Source organism: Ceratotherium simum, chromosome 14 (assembly GCF_057802395.1).
Source record: "Ceratotherium simum simum isolate JZ-2026a chromosome 14, ASM5780239v1, whole genome shotgun sequence".
NCBI classification, from domain to species: Eukaryota; Metazoa; Chordata; class Mammalia; order Perissodactyla; family Rhinocerotidae; genus Ceratotherium; species Ceratotherium simum.
The window spans coordinates 988,912-1,010,491 of NC_141913.1; the positions used below are offsets into that span (position 1 = coordinate 988,912).

A 21,580-nucleotide genomic window follows, 5' to 3' on the forward strand; every position below is an offset into this window, starting at 1 on the left:
CCCTGCGGAGCCTGCCATATATCATATTTATTTTTGCTGAATCAATGGCCCAAATATAATCATACATTATACACATTACATTACATACACAGGCACCTATTTTTCTGTCCACCATCTCACGTGAGCTTTCCATGATACTGGTGGTGTAAATGACTTGCCCTAAACTGGAAATTAACAAGAGGCAAAGATAAGCCCAACTCACCCGACTGCTGCCAATTCCAGGCTCGTTGACTCGATTCCACACCACCTAATCCTCATAGGGAGCATCAAGAGGATACACTAGGAGTGGATCAGGAAAAAACTTGAAAAACAGTCAAAGCAGTCAATCACTACTGCTGCTAATACTAATGATAGATGCCAGCATTTTTTGAGTACCTACCATGAGCAGACCCCATTCTAAGAGCTTTACGCATGCTAACTCGAGTTATTCTCACAACAATCACTTGCCCCACCCAAGACCTTCTCCATCTCAGGTGGCAACTCTCTTATGCCAAAAACCTTGGAGCTATGGTGGACAACTGTCATCCACACCCAGTCAGTCAGGAAACTGCCCTGGAACTACCTTCACAATACATATGGAATATAGCCACTTCTCACCACTGATACTGCTGTAGTCAGAGCTACATCATCTCCCACCCCGTTTATGATAACAACCTCCCTAGCAGGTATTCCTAAATTTCTGTTCTCCACTCTACAGCCAGAGTGATGATCTCAAAGCATAAATTCGTCCATGTCAACCCTCTGCCCAAGCCCTGGCAGGGCTCCCCATGTCAGTGTAAACACACAGTCCTCACAACGGCTCCTCTCGCCTCCCTCACTACCAATCTCTCTTCTCTGACCTCATCACCTGCTACTCTCCCCTGCTCACAACTGTCTCAGTACTGTCCCTCAGCACCCCGGCATCCTCGGGCCTTAGGGCCATTTTTCTAGCTGCTCTCTCTGGAACTCTTCCCCAGATATCATCCACTTTGCTGGAATCTCACCTTCTCACAGAGGCCTGTTTCTGACTCCCCAGCACTCCCAGTACTTCTTACCCTGAATTACTTGTTCTCTTTTCCATAACATTTATCACCTTTCAAAATACTAAACAGTTTACCTATTTAATATTTTTATCAGTTATTGACAGCCTCTCCCCAACTGGGACGTTAAGCTCCACAAAGGACTCTGGCCTATTTTGTTTACTGATGAAGCCCCATCACCCACAACAGTGCCTGACACACACTGGAATAAAGCAACTCGGTGTCAACATCAGATACTGGATGATTCCATGTGAAATCATGCCACTATCATTACCTAACCCTCCAACTGTGTAAATCTACTAAAAGCAAAAACCAACATCCCCCAAAAGAGAGAGTGAGAGATCCTGCCTTACCACCAAGAATAAACTAGTCCCAATTCTCCCATATTTACACTATTTTTGTGTGTGTGTGTGAGGAAGATCAGCCCTGAGCTGACATCCAAAGCCAATCCTCCTCTTTGTTTTTTTTTTTGCTGATGAAGACTGGCCCTGAGCTAACATCAGTGCCCATCTTCCTCTACTTTATATGGAACGCCACCCTGTCATGGCTTGACAAGCAGTGCATCAGTGCGAGTCAGGGATCCGAACCTTCGAACCCCGGGCCGCCAAAGCAGAGCTCGTGCACTTAACCGCTTGCACCATCAGGCTGGCCCCCATATTTACACTATTTTTAAGATTGTTTAGTGCATATACATGGGACTATAAGAGATACAGGAAAAGACCACTTGTTTACACATTTTGCAAATGTAATCTCATAAAAATAAATTTATACTCTCTGAACACACAAAAAAATGTAGCTCACTCTTTACAAAATTGATTGTTCTCAATACCTTGACATATATGTGGATTTCCTTCCCTACTGTCTGTTCCATCACTTTATAAACTATTACGTGAGGCTGTTATTTCCAGGATCACCTGCGATATTGATAAATGATCATTATTCATCACCAACAGCCTCAGCTCTTCCATCACACGACACCAGGTTAGCTGAAAATCTGTCTTATTTGTACTCATCACAGTCTGCTTTCCGCATAGTTCACCAAGTATCTTTCTGGGTTCCTTGGCAAAGATGACCAAAATAGTTGTCCCACCCTCACTGACACATAAGGGGGAAAGAATGGGAAATGTGTGCGCAGTGTGAAGATACACAGAAAGCAAAAATGTCAATTCAGTCCAAGGTCAGGGAAATTTCCTTTATTTTAAAAAACACACAAGTGACACACTTGACATAAAACTTTCGACGTGTGTGCCTAAATGCCTAATTTCCTGTTCTCGGTGCTGAACGTGCACACTGCAGTATGTTTGCTGTGTTAATTATAATCACGGATCTCAAAAAATCCAATTAATAGTAGCAGCATTTGAAAAGCTGAGGTAACTTTCACTTCGGGAGGAGTAAAATCATAATTAACACTGCAAAAATCATTCTTCCTCCACAACAGCTAAATACATTACCATATCACATGGGTATTCTATTTTCAGTTTTCCTTTTGATTATTTTTATAATTTAACCCCTAGGCATATTAACCACAATAAAGTAGCAGAAAAGAACACAGCATTATAAAATTATTTCTTTCCCAAAGTCTTAAAATAAGGATCAAGCAAGACCAAGACTTGAACCCACATACCTCTAGTACTAAAACTGGCATATTCACAATGCATATTAATGTTTGTTTCTCTGAGGTTAAAAAAAATCCAACCCATATGAATTAAGAAACAAGAATACAATTTTGATCTTACTATAGTAAATGAAGATGGCTTGCATTCTGAAACTGAATTTTTGGTATCTAAACATTTAGTAATGACAAAGTATCTCCCAAATGAAGATTCAAACAGAGCCCCGTTTTTTTTAAGACTACACGATTGTTTTAATTATCATTCCCACAATCTGTAAACAATTACTGTGCACTGCATGGGTATTAATACAAAGCCTCAAAGAGCCCATCACACAAACCAGTTTGGCCCGCCGCGATCCCCCAGAGGAATCCCTGGCTGCACAATGCTGGAAGATGCTGAAGGATGCCTCGGGAAGGAGCTGTGCAGCACGGCAGGCCCTGAGTGCGAGGTGCCACCCAGTGGGGGACAGAGCAGCCCCTTCTGCAGCTGGACATCCAGACACCTCATCCACCACCACCCGCCTGGTCGGCCCTTACTGGTGCCTCTTGGTCCCACTCAGAAGAGTCTAAATTGCTCTCTATAAACAAAGTTCACGAGAGCGCGGATTTCGTGCGCTTGCTGCAGTCAACTAACAAGCAAGCATCCTGTGATCAAGGGTGGAAACCACCGCTGTGACTGAAAGGCAAAGGCAAACTGACCCTCCCTAAGAAAAGAATGCGTTTCTCAGTAGATATTTACTTATTCTTTTAGGGAATAAGCATAGAATTCTGCAGTGAGTAACTAAACATATCGCCCACTGGGGGCAATGTTAAAGTGCATAAGTATTTACAGCAACTGACAATCAGTTTCGGACAGTTACTGAACGAAGCTATCTACTACTATGTTCTAAATGTTTTCTGCTTAGAAAGCCATTTTTTCTTCAGAACTGCCCTGCTGTCATCCCCATTTTCAGCTGAGGAAGCTGAGGTACATTTAATGAGCTCACACAGCTATAAAAGGCTGAGCAAGAGGTCAGAACCAGGCGGGGCATTTTTTAACATTTGTTTACTCAATCAGAGATATAAACATTTTAAGTGTAAAAACGGACGTTTAGGAATTCTGAGAAACTAAACAAAAAATGCTGATAAAGCATGAGCAGAAAAACCAACTAGACTAAGATGAAACTCAGATGAGCCAAGACACCAGAGACAGCTAGAAGTGCAGGAGGAGGCAGAACTAATGAGCAGGGGCATGCGAACCGCCCACAGACCTCCTCCCAGGGTCCTACAAACACACCTCTGAACACTGAGACAAGCGCCAAAAACAGCAAATAGACACAATGTTTTATTTGAAGACTGCTAAGACATACAAGCCAACAAGCTGAGCACACTGGGGTTGCCTCTTGCCCCTTCTGGTCAATGACCATGTGTAACCGTTGTTTTTTTTAAGTTGTTATAAAAAAAATCAAAGTACCAGAACAACTGGACATCCAATCTTTATTTAGAGTTTCACCCAGAGAGCCCCAAATTGAAAACCCATATCAAGAAAACAACTGATATGAAACAATGATATTACAGTGTGGTATCATAAAAATCATTTCAAAAATTATATCAAAACTTTTCACATCTGACAGGTTTCATAATAACTCCCTCCCTTCTGCTGTGCCTGTTTTCCAAAGACTGTCACCTGTCCTTTCTTGGAATGAGAAATCCACTGTTCTGAGACGACTTCCCTCCTCCATTTTTGTTGTTAAGGTGATCTTCTTAAGAGGAGGTTACATATCGTAGCTGGTTTGTTTTTTGTCCGTGGAAAATAAAAAGTTGGCAATTCTCTATAAGCTCACATACAGTTTTACTGGTATATACTGTCCCAAATCTGGGAAGCTGTGCTTCAGAGACCAAGTGTTAAGAGTTCAGAGGACAGAGACGGGAGAGAAGACTCCGCAGTGGCGTGGACTGGGAATGGTAAGACACTAGAGTGCAGAGTAGAGTGCTGGATCGCTTTCCTTCTCTGCAGGTGGGACGATCTTCACATCCTGCAAGCAGGTGTAGAGGGGATGTCACTTCCTGCTCTCGGGTTCAGAATGCCAACAACAAAGACCAGGACTACCTGGGCATCACGTCACATTTAGGGCCTCTTCATGAAGGTGAGCCCACTATCAACCCGTTATACATCACATAGGCAAAGAAAAGAGAAGGTGCTCTGAACTTGCTGAAGTAGCCCTTTCTCTCCCCGACATCCTTGCCTCCCTGCTCTTGGTGCAGATGCCAGAAGTCTCAGATTGGCTATCTGGACCCAGTTCAGCCTGTAGATGTTTTGTTTGTGCCTCACACTATATAAACCCAGGAAATTACACACACATTTTAAATAGTTGGATTTCTGACTTCGATTGGGAGAAAAAGAAACATTAGGCCTGGCAACAAAGGACTCAAATTCCCCATGGATGAAGGCATCCATGCACTGCACAGGCCCTGCAGATGTGTGCTGGTGCACCACAAGCCCATGCCTCCCACCCATCTTAACCCCGGGCCACTTCACCTACTCGAGTTACCTGCCCAGCCCCAGAGACTCTTCGGTTCCTGACCCTTGAAGCCTGCCTCGAGCTACCCTAAAGAGCATCCCAATGTGTGTTCAGAAGCCCTAAAAAACGAGCTGCTTTCTGCTTGTAGGTTGGAAGATATGCTTCAATAACTGATACGGGCTGGATCTTCACTTCGAACTGGTTTCTAATACCTTTCCTATTTGTTTTTAATCTGGCTAGATCTAAATGAGGTCACATGAAACCTCTTTATATTTTAATTACACTTAGTGAAACCTTTGAAAAGAAAAAGGAAACAGGGCCACCAAACTGTATAAGTGGCTTTGTTCTTAAGGGATTTTTTTTACTGCATGTTAATTGTCAGCCATAAGCATTTATTTCCAATTCATTTTTATCTCAAATGATTGAATATAATTTAGCAAAGAAAGCTTAACAGTTGCCATCATCTCAAAAGCCAGCAAAATGTCAAATTTCACTATATAGTTATCCCTCGGTATCCTGGGGGATTGGTTCCAGGACCCCCTCCCATAACAAAATCTATGGATGATCAAGTCCCTTGTATAAAATCGCCCAGTATTTGCATATAATCTATGCATATCCTCCCGTATACTTTAAATCATCCCTAAATTACTTATAATACCTCATACAAGGTAAACGCTATGTAAATAGTTGTTATACTGTATTGTTTAGGGAATAATGACAAGAAAAAAGTCTGTACATGTTCAGTACAGAGACAACCATCACAGGCCTTTCGATTCTCAGATAGTTGAATCCACAGACGCGGAACCATGGATACGGAGGGCCCACTGTACTTATATCTGAGAAAATAATAAACTCTAACTCTTTTGGATAATATAGCTAGTGGAGAATTAACACAGTAAATTCTATTCAGCCAACCTTAAGAAGATCTTTCAAATAAATTTTCTTTATATGATACACTGAAACATTCAGAATACTAATCATTTTAGTTCCCCTGCAAAACCATTTCTTCTATTACAGAAATTCTGAGTAGTTGATGACCTGAAAAACACAATGTTTTTTGTTCAATTAAAAACTTTTAAATAAAAACAAAGACAGATATCTTAAACACTCTGGCTAGGAGCTAACTGCCACTAAGAACTCTGATCTTGAGAAATCACTGTGTAGCAATATCAGCACATGTTTAAATAAAGTAATAACTGAAATCCATAAGGATGTGTTCTAAAAGGATAAAGTACTATAAAAATACCACACAAACTTTAAAAATACATCTTATATAGTGCTAAAAGGAAATGTGGGAGAAAATTACCCTAAGTTAGGATGTTCTGCATCATGACCTTGAAAAGTTTCTTACGTTAAGTCTACCAAAAATTACCCTAAGTTAGGATGTTCTGCATCATGACCTTGAAAAGTTTCTTACGTTAAGTCTACCAAAAATTAGACTATCAGTAAGCCTTCCAAAACACTTAAATTGTTTAAGTGAGCCTTAAACAATTTAATACGCCAATTTTCTCCACTTCCTTTACATCTGGTTTAGGTGTAAACGCATATTAGTTGATAAATCATTGAATGCATTTTGCCCAGGTGTCCCTCCACTTAGCCTATAGGTATAGAGTAAAACAAGGTAAGAGACAAAAAAGTGACAGAAAGGTCAGAGATGATATCAAAGAAGAATGACTGTAAAAATCTGTGGGTCTGATTTTTGTAAACTACTTGGGAAGCTTATCAAAAGCTCTGCACATACAGGCAATAATCAAGAAAGTGGCTTAATGCTCACCCCCAAAACCAGGACACAGTCCTCTCCCGAGAACTGTAATCTACAGACAGGCTCAGAAGCACAGGGCTCTGAGCTCCATCCTCAGGGCAGACAGCAACAGAGGCCAACCCCCTAAGCCATCCCCCTTAGATTCCATGTTTTCCTCGCCCTCACGTTGAGTGTCAAAAGCTAAGACTTACAACGTGCCCTCCATTTGCACCTTTGGACTAGGACACAATTTTAAGTTACCTAGGTGTTAGTCTACTCTCACCTCTGGTTTGCATCATTAGAAAAAGACTTCATAAGACCACATAGCCTACCCTTAAAACACAGTCTTACATTATATCTGATTCTAAAGGTGCAGCGGCAAGCAAACTGAACTTGGGTGGAAGACACCTTTATATCTCTCACGGACAGTAATGGTTACCAAATCAACAATGAACCCAAAATTGTCATATGCAAGTGTGAGTGTGGAGGTGTTTGCATGTATAATATCAGTACATGGCATATATTAACTTTTAGTCCTTACATATGTGCACCATTTATAGATATCACTATATACTCATTTTATATATTATATTTCATTCTCTGAATTTTGACTAGTTGTCAAACATCATTAAAATATTACTTTGTGGAAATTTGAGTCCCTGTTGCTTCTTACATCATATTCAAGCTGTAAAAATGTACTGGAATCCAATCCCACTCCCACTCTCACCCCAAACCTCAAACTGTACCCAGGGCAACAACTGCACTGAGCAAGAGGACAGCTTATAAAATGTAGATAAAGCACAAATGAGGAGGAAAAGTAGTTTGCACACAAGGACTCTTACATTACAGCCAAACCATATGCAGGTAAGCCCCATATACTAAAACTAATTTTCTTTTCCAATTCCTCTTTTTTAAAAAATGGTATAGCATACTGCAAAGACTCTCATTTTTTAAAGGTGAGAGTTAGTCTCACTTGACATTCATGCGAACAACCTATTTACGCTTCTCTAAACCTCGAGCATAACTTCATTTTATGTATAATTAAAACGCACTTTTACATGGTTTTAATATTTCCTGTCTTTCCCAATAATGCAACTCTGTAAACTGAGGAAAGGTCTTCCTTTGTGTCATGTGGAACTTCAGCAAGTACTGTCACCATTTCAGAAGATCTCACCTGGCACAACGCTGCTCAGCCTCCCCTCCAGGACCCAATCCCCTATGTCAGCATCACGTCAGTGACTTTCACAGGGAATTACACAGAGGCACCACATCCAACTATTTCATTTTGTTTCTGGGCTAATCATGTCCAAACATTTTGAAACAAATACCATTTTATTATAAATTACCTGCCATTTATTTCTCCCATTTTATTATATATGGACATTATATTGACTTTTTTTATAGTATGTATAGGTAAGTCATTTACTTATTAATTCCATTTCAGGAAAGTAAGGGGGATGTTACAAATATATATTATCAAAGGGTTGATAAAGTTGGAGCCCCTGATCCATAAACATTCTTCCACTTTGGTTCAACAAACAAGTGAAAAAGAAGTATGGGTGACAGGTGCACCCCAAGTCCTTCACTCAAGCTTTTTTAAAAAATTGTTTTATTGAGGTCATACTGGCCTATAACACTGTGTAAATTTCAGGTGAACATCATTATATTTCAGTTTCTGTATAGACTGCATTGTGTTCACCACCAATAATCTGGATTTTATCCATCACCATACATATGTGCCCCTTTACCCCTTTAGCCCTCCCCCAACACCCTTCTCTTCTCATTTAAGCTTTCATTTTATGTCTGGCAGGGATTTGGGAGTAAGTTCAAACTCTGGGACCAAAACAAAAATAAAAAGCTCAATTTCCTGTCCCTTCTTTAAAATTAGGTTTTGTCATTTTCAGTCCCAGAAGAAGGATCCTCATTGCCTGTAGAAAAATGTAATCCTAAGGAGGGATATAAAAGGGACCTGTGCATTTACTTAACTCTAGAAATCTTCATTATGGAAACTTTCAAGTGGATCAGATAAAAATCAGAATAATTTAAAGAAGATGAGTGAATTAAATCACCCTTCAAAATAATTTATAGCTATTTCTATTTTATTTTCGGTTTTGACTGACATTTTTAGTGACTTAGCCTGGGGAAGACTTTTTTAATGCTCATACAGAAGGGCATATATACTGCTGAATTTATTATCATGCGATATACCACTCAGTGAGAACATTCAAAGATGAGGACAGAGATTTTTCCATTCCAAAAAGTGAATGCTTTCTTCTTTTGTGCCATATGCCAACAGTGGCCACATAAACAATACAGAAATAACACAAACCTGAAGACATCACTCATCCCTCCAAGGGGCTGATTAAAACCCTGGACTTTTTCTCCCGTCTGTGACACATGGTCTCTGGAGGGAATGCTATGTGATCTAGCTGACAGTGGCTAGAACTGGCATGAAGGTACTCAGCCCTGCCACTGTGCAACCGTCCACAGTCAGCTTCTACATACCGTCTGTGGAGCAGAGCAACGATGCCCGGTCAATCACGGACTGACAAAGACTCTCACTCTCACTGACTTGGAGAAAGCACGGTCACACTGTCGTCAGCACAGGCACTGATATTTTCACAGTGCTCTCCTAGAGTCTGAGGGCCCTCTCACTAGCATACACCATCTCGTCCCAGCTTTATTCTGGGTTTTCCCTAGGCAAAAAGGACAGAATACCCAGTGCCAATGCCTAGCACGCAACAGGTACTCAAAAATGCTGTTAAATGAATAAATACATGAATAAACCAGTGCATCTTTTCTAATGTGATACAGAGAAGCCTCAAATTTGAATCTGTGTTGCTCGTTGTGAGTTTCCTGGGGGCAAGACCAGTGCCTCGGTGTCTGTTTAGCTCCCTCTCATGTCCCTTACAGCCCACAGCCTAGCACATCCTTGGCCAAAGTAGCACTAAACAAACACTTATGGAATGAATGAATGTACTCTTACTTAGCAGATATTTATATTACTGGCTTCATAATTCCCAACTGTGCAAGTACACAAAGAAATTAACTATTACTCTAGAATAAAATTCACCAAGCTATTGAACACAACTTTACCACAAAACTTGGCTATGAAAACAAAGGTAGGGGCCGGCCCCGTGGCTTAGCAGTTAAGTGCTCGTGCTCCGCTGCTGGTGGCCCAGGTTCGGATCCAGGCCCGCACCGACGCACTGCTTCTCCGGCCATGCTGAGGCCGCGTCCCACACACAGCAACTAGAAGGATGTGCAGCTATGACATACAACTATCTACTGGGGCTTGGGGGGGTGGTGAAAAGAAAACAAAGGTGAACAGGCTGTCACTGAAAACCACCTGGACTGGGGCTCAGGAAGGCCGAGTCACGGTTCCGGCTCTGCCGTTACTCAGGTCTTTCACCGGGCTTTTGTTTTGGCATTTCTGCAATAAGGGATTTGGATTAGAAATATATGCGACAAGATTTTTTTATCCTCATCATTAGTAGAAATTTACGAGGTAGGTAAAGAGCATAAAGCCATAAGAAGATAGAGCTCAAAACCAAGTAATTTTATAAATTTGCCTTACTTATCAATGTGGTAAAATTTCAATTACTTTACAACTTGTTTTAGTTTTCAAAGTACTGTTAATAATCTACGTCTTTGCCACAGTTTGATTAACATTAGTGGCCGTTGTACTTGGCTAGTCATGGCAAGACAGAATCAACAAGGATCATTTACTACCATAAGAACTATTTTTTTACGAGAGAAAAATGAATTTTGAATTGATAAAAATTTCCTTCATGTTAAATCATTTGTTTTTTAATTCATATTCTGACATAATGATCTTTGACCTTGGGCACATTGCTTAAAACAACTGGACCTGTGATTTGTCATCTACAAAACAGGCTGAATTAAATCAGTGGTTCTCAACCAGGGGCGATTCTGCCCTCTCTGCCCCCTCCTCAGGGGACGCTGGAAATGTCTGAAGACATTTTTGGTTGTCACAACTAAGTAGGGGGAGGTGCTACAGAGATCAGGGGGTAGAGGCCAGGGATGCTTCTGCTAAACATCCTACAATGCAAAGAACAGCTCCTTAGAAAAAAAATTATCTGTTAATAGTAGAGATTGAGAAAAATCTGAATTAGATTACTTCCAAACTCCCTAAAATTGAAAAAAATGCTAAGTGAATAATGCTAAATGTGAAACAGCAGAAGCTTCTTCACAAGCTATAGTTGGCCTCCGATAGAAGTTACAGCCACTCTGAGCTGAAAGTTGCAGAAATTTAAAAGACAACTTAGTTGGACATAAATCCAATTTAAAACCATGCCTACTAACCTTACATTTTGTGAATCATATGGTGATTGATATATAACTGTACCCTTCACAGCCACCTTTCTTTTTCCTCTCACCATTTACTCCACAGCAATGGGCACTGTTTGTTTTGGACACAGGTGCGAGCCGGTTCTGAAAAGACTGACAACGATATTCTCCTTGTCCGCACAGCAGAAGAATAAAGTGGCCCTAAAGATTACTAACGATCAACTGCAGTAAAACGGATGGGCATCGCCACTCACTCAAACACAAAGATGGCAACAGCTGGAAGGGCGGACGACGCTTCCATACTACGTACAGGGTCCATCCACAGGACAGATGCCAATTGACAGCTGCTCATTTACATGGGATGCAGAATCCAACAACGTGACTTACCCTATTATCTTTCTAAAAAGTACCAAACAGGGCCGGCCCGTGGCTTAGCGGTTAAGTGCGCGTGCTCCGCTGCTGGCGGCCCGGGTTCGGATCCCGGGCGTGCACCGACGCACCGCTTCTCCGGCCATGCTGAGGCCGTGTCCCACATACAGCAACTAGAAGGATGTGCAGCTATGACATACAACTATCTACTGGGGCTTTGGGGGGAATATAAATAAATAAAATTTTAAAAAAAGCTCTCATATTAAAATAAATAAATAAATAAAAAGTACCAAACATCTGTGGCATTCAATTAACAAAATAACTGAAATATACTCATGGCCCTGCACAGAACTCTGTCAACTTGGACATCACCTATAAGCACAGGACTTTTCCAAGTGTACTTAGCGGAAGGATGATCCCCTATGCTGGTCAGACTTCTCACATTCTGGGTCTGTGAGCCTTAACAGTTCCTATTCTAAGCTCAACTGTATGTGTTAAGCTGCCCGAAAAACATCCACGTATCTTCTAGGAATAAAATCACAGCAAGTTCACGGTTTTGGAAAAGAAAGGGGAAAAAAAACCTTCGTTCTAACCATCCTCAGATATTGAGTGCATAAAATATAGATTTTGAAGTGCTATGCTGGCATCTCTAATAATTCACCTTGATAATGTCTAGGACCAGGAATAAAGGTGTAACGATAGGGAATTAAAAGATATTCTTTGCCATAAAGCAAAGAGAAGGACCTTTGCTACACAACCATAATAATAATAAAATGAGTGGCTGAAAGGTCAGTGCTCATGTTTTCAATCAAACCCAGAGCCTTAGCTGGTTATTCACAGAATCACAAAATGCTAGGGATTTTGTAGAATTTCTTTCCTGTATGAGCCTGTCAGTAACTGACTCAAAATCATTCAACCTTTATTTACTGGTGTCTAACACGTGTCAGGAAATTGCTAGGCTTTGGAAAGACGTGGTGAACTTAATCCAAAAAACTCCCGAGGGAACACAGCGAAGTAAGATCTACCCTTCAGAGTGCAATAGCCCATCGTGGTAGGAAAGCTCACGGCGGGACCCAGTTCTAGGGAGGCTTGGAGGCTTCCAGGAGGAGAAAAAGTCACAACCAGACAAAAAGTCACAAGCAGTACAAATGTGCAAAAGCCCACAAGCGAGAGAGGACACGGTCCCCCTCCAAACATACAAAAAGTCACGTGCCCACCAGTTACCAAACTCTTAGACAACTGGCAAAAATATATTTTAACAATGGGAATATGTTAAAAAATTCCACAGAAGCATGAATGAAAACTTTAAAAAGTCTAGGTTCTACCCAAATTTTGATAACTCTACCTCCCTACACAAGTACGTGCCTTACAGAGGCACAGGGGTTGGCCCAGCTGCCCGATCCTCACTCCCAGATTTAATCACATCACACTTAAACAGGCAGAAATCAGTGGATACTCTCCACCATGATAAATAAGGAAGGCATTCATAATGAGTCCGAAAAACAACCTGATTGAAAGGAAGGTACATTCAGCCAGTCATAGAGCTGATCCCACAAGTCCCAGGGTGTAGACCGGCAGCCCGTGAACCGCATCTGGCCAGCAGACATGTTCTGTTGCCCTTCGCAGGGTCTTGAAAGGTTTGCGCCAGTATTTTTAAATAGGGAGGTTTCACAGGTTTACAAATTCAGAGTTCCAATTTGAGTTTTTGGATTTTTTTAAAGACTAACCACTCCCCTTAGACAAAAGAAGATCCCTAGTTTACCACAATCTCCACCACCCCCTACTGCATCCACAGCACTAGGGATTTTCCTCCCTCTCACTGTCCTTGTACTTAAAGAACTTCTTATAGTAGAAAGTGCCTATGCTCAGTTTTCACAGGTGAGAAAACAAAAACAAAGTCAAGAAGACTGTGAGTTTTCTTCTCTCTGCCCGCTTCACTCTGGTCCCTTACCTGCCTAGCCCCTTTAAACATCCACACTGCTGACCCTGGATCTAGGTCGTAACTCCATTGGCCAAACAGCACCAAGTCAGTGTACCATGCACGGCTAGGTCTAGAAAACCACAGGCAAGGGCAGAATATTGTTCATCTATGAACTGGGCCATGGACAGATATCAGTGCCAACCTGGATCCATTTATACAGGCCTGGAATCATGTCTATAATCTGCTCCTTTGTTTTTATCTAGAAATAAATTACAATAATAATAACAATGACCAAAAGCAATCTTTTAAATGCTGTCATTCAAAAAAGTCCCATTTTTAAGTCTGATGTACTCATGAAAGAAGGAACCATGAAGAATAAGCAATGGCTCATAACTGCAGGAGCAGAGACTTTTTCGGGACTTGAAGAGTCTCCCAGTGTTGGACCGGTGTTGGGACACCACATCGAGGGGAAACTGAGTAATAAATGGCCCATCTGGTGTATCCAGCAATTTCAGACCTTCCTCGTCAGGACTGAAAACGCTGCACAAAGGCAGCTTGACGGCAGGCTCTAATTTGCACACATCATCCATTTGTAGAAAGACTGGCAGTTCAAATTTAGGAGGGCCATTAGGTCCTGTGTGAGCTAGGCAGAATACAAAAACCCCACAGCCACAGAAAAGGGAAAGACAGCCCACATTTGCTCAACTCCAGAACCATGTGCCTAGCACAGTGCTGGGTGCTGGACACATATCACAACCACCATGAGTTGCCTCCCTAAAAATAACCCGCCTCCAGGAGGTCTGACATTGGAGAAATGGTCAAAGCAAAGTTAACAGGTCTGCTTCTCCCCAGTCTTCCCCAACTACAAAAATTCACCCAGCTTCTCATGCTAAGGATCAAGGGAGTAATCTTAGATTCCTTCCTTTCCCACACCCTCTAATCCATCAGCAATTTTGTAAATTCTACCTCCAAAATACTCCTCAAGTCCCTTCATTTTTATCCACCTCCACACCCACCTCTTTGGTTCAAGCACCAGGACTCCCACCTGGACACCTGCAACAGCATCCTAACTGGTCTTGCCACCTGCACAATATTCTGTAGACGGCAGTCACTGGGCCTCTCCCAATACAAAGCAGACCGTATCACATCCCTGCTCAACCTCTGCAAAGCCTTCTTGCAGCGAGAAAAACAGAATGTACAACCCCCAACGTGGCCTTCCTGGGGCTTCATGCTCTGGCCCTGACTACCACTCTGGCCACTGCCCCACCCAGTCCGTGCCCTCCTGCTCTCAGCCTTCTCTCCCACGCTCTCCCTCCCTCCAGTGCCCCCAGCTCTTTTGCACCTTGTGGGCTTCGTACATGCGCTTCCCTCTGCCTGAACTTCTTTTTGCCCTTCTCCACATGTGGCTAGTGGCTATTCATCCTCACAGAGGCCTCTTCTGATCCATAAAGCCCGAGAGCATGCCTGTTGGTCTTCATCATGGTATACTTAAAGTCTGTCCTTACGCATTTATTCAGGAGATTAATATCTGTCCCGTCACTAGACCATATGCTCCACGAAGGCAGAGGTTATGTCTGTATTAGTCAACCCCATACACACAGCACACAAACGACACAAAGTAGATACCCAGCAAAAAAGTCTTGCCCCCATTTAGGGTCCTTAATTCACCTCCCCACAAAAAAACAGGGAGTAGGGCAACAATGATTTACTCTAAAAAGTTATTATCATAATCTTAAAAGTTATCATACTACCTTACATACTAAAACACTGGGTATAAAGTGTTGTACCGTCCATCTGTCCCTCTCATTAGATACGTTCTCTCTAACTAGGTACAGTGACAAAGAAAAGAAGCATGCACGGCTGCTCCGTCTCCCACATTCCCCACCTGATACTTTCCAAACAATTTATTAATCAATTATTAACTGTGGCAGCAACCACTTTCATCATTTAAGGCCCATCCTCAGAAGGGATGCACAAGCATTCTCCATAACGTCAAGCTTCACTAAGAGAAGGCTGCACACGTGAGCTGAAACCAACACAAAATGAAGAAAGACTCAGAAGGTAACCCTGCACAGGGGCCCTACTGCGGCGACGTCCTCCCCAAGGCATACACCGGCCAGGGAAGCAGAGTGACAACTCTGATGGGCTCCAAGTAAAGGCTTCATTTTTCCACTGCTACTGTGGAAAATCATTTGTATTTGCACAATGAAATAGAGACAAATTCTTCTAAGGCACTATTCTAAAAAAAATAGTAGTACAAAAGGTTTAAACAAAAGATGATTTTATGTGTGTGAAGGAATTGAAGAGTTTATTTCTCCGAAGTACCTCTGAATTCATTGTTTTTACTTTATTTTGCTCAATATAAGATAATATCTATATTTACACTACTTGATGTAAGGGCCTTTTTGAAGTATGCGAACAGTTCATTGGTTTCTTAATGGACCTAAATAGCGTTCTTCATTTAGAGGTACGTTTTTATAATAAACTATCCTCAAAATATGTTTACCAATGCTACAAGGCGGAAATGCTTCGTAAACTACAAAACACTATGCAGATGAAAGGGGGACATGTATATACCTAAAACAGAAAGCAGAACACTACTCACAGCTCACACTGAAGCCTCACCACTGAGGTTGCCTCTTTCTAGCCAAATCCCAAGTTGGGATTTTTCATCAGCAACTGAGGAAACTTAACAGGGAGTTCCTCTTCTGGTCGTCCACTGGCTTTCCTGTTACTATGCTGGTTTTCCTCCCCCGTCTGACCATGCCTTGGTTTCTCTTCCTGACTCCTTCCCTGGGTGTAGCCCACAGTCATGGAACTGCCTTTTCCTCTCTGTGCTAATTTATCCACCCTATCTCATGCTTTTTATTGTCACCCCCATAACAGCTGAATATTTCCTAGCTGGCTTTCTCCTGGCCCAACACTAGAGTTCTTCAAACTCACCACTTCAGTGTCTCTTTCATTTCAGTATTTTAAAAACTGAATTTATCTGCTCCATCCTGCCCCCAACCCACCAACCTGGCTCTCCTGCTAACTCCCCCATTTCAATAGCAGCAGCGTTCTTTCTTAACTAAAATAATTGAAACAACACTTATCTAACGGTGATTTTCAAACTCTCCTTCAGCTTTAGAGAAGGGAACCTAAGACACACTTGAAGGAGTGTGGGGTCGGGGGCAGAGAGACTGGGGCTCCTTCTGCTTCCTTGGTCAGACCATGAGTGGCCTGGTGCTTCCTACTCAGCCTTCCTCCTTTCAGGTCTCCCTCTTCTTCACAGTAAGAGCTCCAGGATTTTCCATCTGCAAATCCTCCTTCATAATCCAAATGATCCTGACTGCTGCCTTTATCAACCCATGCCTCTGCTCAGGAGCCTGCTCACACGTGGATTCAGTCCTACAAATGTCTGTTCATCATGCACTTAACCATGTGTCAGGCACCATGCCAGGCACCGGAGGGTTATTATCACTCAAGTTAAAAAGCCATGACCACAGTGCAAAAACATTCTGAATAAAAACAGAACTAAGGACCTGTTCCTGCCCTTGAAGGACGTACATGTTCCTTACAGATAGAAACTAAGTTGCGAAAAATATATAAACTGTTCGGTGACTATAGTTAATAATACCATATTGTATATTTAAAAGCTGCTAAGACAGTAGTCAGAAGTTCTTATCACAAGAAAAAAATTTTGTAACTATGTGTGGTGATGGATGTTAACTAGACTTATTGTGGTAATTATTTTGCAATATACACATATATCAAATCATTATGTTTTACATCTGAAACTAATATAACGTTATATGTCAATTATATCTCAATTTAAAAAAATAAATAAATGGGAAATGGCAAAATCTAAGGTCTGGGCAATCAAAAAAAAAACCTGTTTTTATATACGCACTTAGAGGTGAACCAGGAAAAGTGGAAGTCAAAGGAAGGAATTCGGGTTGTGAGAATCAGGGAAGCCTTCCCAGAGGAGGAAGTACGCTGAATTATGAAGAATAAACAGAAGTTTTCTAGTTTCGGAGGGTAGGGGCTGGTGGGGAGAGCATGTATGACCACACCGTCCAATCTGGACACTGCAAATAATCTTTCTTAATCCTAAACAAACCATAATTATTCCTTTTGAGGCATGAAACCCTCTTCTCCCTCCTAGGCCCCCAAACTCTTGTTCCTTCTCCCTGTCAATCTATACAATATCCATTCCTCAAGACTCAGCCCAAGGCCCAACTCTCTCTGCATCATTTTCTGATCACTCCAGACCCCAAAGACCCACTCCCTGCCAAACCCTCTGACCACCTTCTGTTTCACACCACTGGCATTTTATTTTAGACTGTTTTAGTCTCTAATACTTTTTATTAGTTCTTTGTCATAGCATTTTGTTCACAAGCAGTTTGGTTTTGTCGGGGGAAGAGGGAGAATCTCCCTCTGCCCTTTTCCTTAAGGTTCTTATGGCTGGCCAAATAATTAACAAGACAGGTTAGCAGGAGAAAATAATACCAAGTTTAATAACATGTATACATGGGAGAAAGCAGGGACACTGTGTTTTCTCAACACAATAGCACAAATTCTCTTCTTAAATACCATGTTCAGCCAATGACAAAGGAGGATGTTGGGGGTGGGGGGAGTCAGTTACAGGAGATCACCACTAAAGCACAGTAAACAAGAGTAAGGTTATTATGCAGATTTAAGGCCTCACCTTCCACACTGATAAGTCTCTAGAAATGAGGCCATGCCCCTTTTCCCAAAACAGAGAGGGAGATACCTTTACAAATGGAGATTTCCCTTATAAATGTAAATGTTTGTCTGGCAACTCCTTGCAGGGCCATCCAGACAATGTGGCCAGAGAGACAGAATTTTTGATAAGATGGGCTTGTTGGTGCCTTTCCTATTGTAACCTCTATCCTACATTATCTTTACAGCCATCATGACAGAAGATCTATACCAGGAAGGAGCCACCATGTCAAATTCTTTAGGCAGTTAGTGGGGGAGGTCAAATGTCCCTCAGAGAAAACAATCAAGGTAAAGAAATAGATTTCAGGGCGGCCAAATCTTGATCTCCCACAGTTTGCATGTTTTAGCTTCCAGACAGACTAAAAACTCAAGCTTTTAGTGGTTTCTTATACACATGTATGAGCATACATGGATGGTTTATTGTACAAATGACAAATGAAATTTTTTTAAGATAAGTAAAAATGAATTAGAAGTGTAATTTAAGATACAAATCGGACAGGTGTCACCACGAAATATATAGATGGTAGAGCTCATCTAAGAGTCTTATGATGAACTTAAAACTACACTTCTCCTTAAAGTGAACGTTTAGGCAGTTGCTTAACTTTCCCTAATTCAGTCTTCACCAGATCACCTTCCCACCAATATCCTTTCTTAGAAAACAAATTGAAAGCTCACTGTAGAGGCAGAGCAAGCTTAATCCTTCTTTTCACCCCAGGATTGTCCAGCAAGGTGCTAAGTAAACAACTCCACAGTGAAGGGCTACCTGCAATGCAACTCACCAATGTGCCTCACAATCTGAGAGCATAATTAATAGCGGTTTTAAGTTCATCTTCTTTCCTACTCAACAATTTCCTTTCCTACACACCAAGTGAGTATAGCAGGATCCAGTCCATCTGGATGCTCCAAAAATCTCTCCTCTTTCAACCTTTTCTCAGGATTCTAAGGTACCATGAGGAGTAACTGAAGTTGGCATTTTAACATCTTGAAGTGCTAAATGCATTCAAAGTCTTTATATTATCAAGTCTCAGGAACAAATTCCACCCCAGCACCACCTGTTTGCCACATTAACTTTTTTTCAGTTAAGAGTACTAGAAAACACGGCAAGATCCCTTTATACACTTATTTCGGCTAAGGACTGAGACGCGGGCCTGCCCCGAGCGTCTTCTAGAACAGCTCCACAGTGGGATCCAGGAGACCGTGCTACAGGCAAGTCAGAGTGGAGGCCAAACCACCCTGAAGTGAGCGAGTGGTGGCATGGAAATGGCCCGCAGGGCAGGTCGTGGTCGCCTGGCCGACTTCTCGGGCTCTCACAGGCAGTCGTCTCCACAATAACAATGACCAGACCGTCCTTTTGTTTAGCTTCCACCTCGGGGCGTGGCCGGATGCAGACTGTCCCTCTAAGTGGATAAAGGTATGCATAAAACAAAGCACATCCCGTGGACTGGAATCGATGACCACGGGATATAAAAGCAGAGGACAAAACCCAGCCAGTTCTCCGACCTCCCGGAACGGCCGCACGACGCCCCGCTCCCCTCCGCCGCCGCGGCCAGAAGTGCGGCGACACCGCGCCCGCGGGCCACCGCTCGCGGCGCCAGAGCCGGGAGGGCGGGCTGGCCCGGCCGGAGCCCGGGTCCCGCACACGCGGCCGTGGCGGCGGAGGGGAGCGGGAGGCCCGGGGCCGCCGGCCCGAGAGAGCAGAAGCCCCGCGCCCCGCCCAGGGGGCGCGCCCGGCACCGGCCGGCGGGTGTGCGGCGACCGCGCCGCGCCGCCCGAGGTGGGCGACAGGGGAGCAGGGCCTCGCGCGGGGCGCGGGGAGAAAGGGCCGGGCCGGCCTCCCGCGGCGGCGGCGGCCTCGCGCCGGGCCCCTCGCCCCGGGGCTAAGTGGACGCCGGGCCGGCGGGGTCGGGCTTCACGGGGCACGCAGGGGCCTGCGGCTCTCTTCTCCAGGGCATCTTCCTCCTTATCTGTTCCCGGGGAAACAGGCCCCAATCCTGGCTACTGCCTGCCGGGCCCCTCCCCCTCCCGCCGCCGTGTCCCGGGGCGCGCACCCCTGCTTCATCCCAGCTCTTAGGGTTCACCTTCCAAATGTTGTTCTGTGCCCTCTGGATTCCTCTCTGTCCCGCTGCTCGGTCCGAGTTTGCAGCCTCCTCTCCGACGCCCCTTTCCCGCTCTTGACTTGGCTACACGCGCGTCGTCCGCGGATACCATTTCAAAATGAAAGAAGACGCGTTTCAAGTGGCAAGAACAAACGTTTCCGCCCCCGTTCTAGCTGCTTGAGGTTCAGTAGGAAGCAGGAGCTGCTGAGTTCCTGTTCTCACCTCTTACCGGTTAACGTTAGGCTTCTACGAAGCGTTGTCCCCGGTTTGGAGAGGAACTTACTAAATCATTTATTTTGGTTTATAGTTAAAAGTAGCTGGTAATTGAAGACCCTATTTTGTGACTTCTAAATGAAATTTTCCTTCATGGCGGTGTCTCGTGTATAAATTCTAGTGTGCACATAACAGCTGGTGTGTAGAAAGTCAATATCATTTGTTGCTTCCAGCAAGACGTTCAATGATTTAACTTGATTAACAATAATAATTTCCCAAACAATCTTTTTGGTTTGTTGCTGACTACAAGAAACCAAGAACTAAAACTGTTTTGTTTTTCAGGCGAAACTGGTCCTTTGCTAGAAACATAATTTAGTGTTATTGAAGAGAGAAATATAAAACCCTTTGCTAATGCAGTTTTTAAATTAGGAACAATGATGATTAGAAATTTATAAGTACAAACACACGCATACACACAAACTGTGTTCTGTGCTCTAATAAGTTAAGAAAAAGAGATTCGGGGCAGAGAGAAAAAGAAAGGGAAGCAGAAGGCATCAGGATAGAGAGAAGACTTAAAGCAGATCTAAGGAAGAGGTGTACTTATTTTCGTCCCATTTTAACATGCTTATGCTAAAGACCTTGTAGAGGTATGGCTTATTTCTGTGACAACAGGCATACTTCAGGGTACCACCTTTGCATACCTGCTCACCCGACTGCTTGAAATCAGAGTGGGACTCAGTGGGTAGATGGCAGTCCCCCTCGCTGCTACTTACATAAGCCCAGATAGGTGTCCTTCTGGTGAAGGACAAGTGCTCCAATTACTGAGCCGTAACCCCAGTCCTTCCCAGCGGTGTTTGTTTATCACTGAAGACTTGAAGTCTTAGCGATAGAAACATCAAAATGTTTCCAGCAGAGAAAGAGTTAAGGGCACTGCTGTTTCCACCTGTCCCATAGAAAAATCAATATTAATGTTATACAAAATCAAAGAAAGCCGGATTGAAATCCAAATAAAGTGAATTTACATCACATAGTCTGCACTTTTTTGGGGGAAACAATTATTTTTATAACATGT

General features: G+C 42.9%; 1 long non-coding RNA gene across 1 annotated transcript; it reads right to left on the minus strand.

The window, feature by feature from the left end:
- Nucleotides 1-18,598: 18,598 nt before the first annotated feature.
- LOC147915238 (uncharacterized) lies at nt 18,599-20,494 on the minus strand. The gene is made up of 2 exons (XR_015554239.1): nt 20,278-20,494; nt 18,599-19,596 (listed from the first exon to the last, which is right to left on the minus strand). It is a non-coding gene; the product is annotated as an uncharacterized LOC147915238 (long non-coding RNA).
- Nucleotides 20,495-21,580: the final 1,086 nt, after the last annotated feature.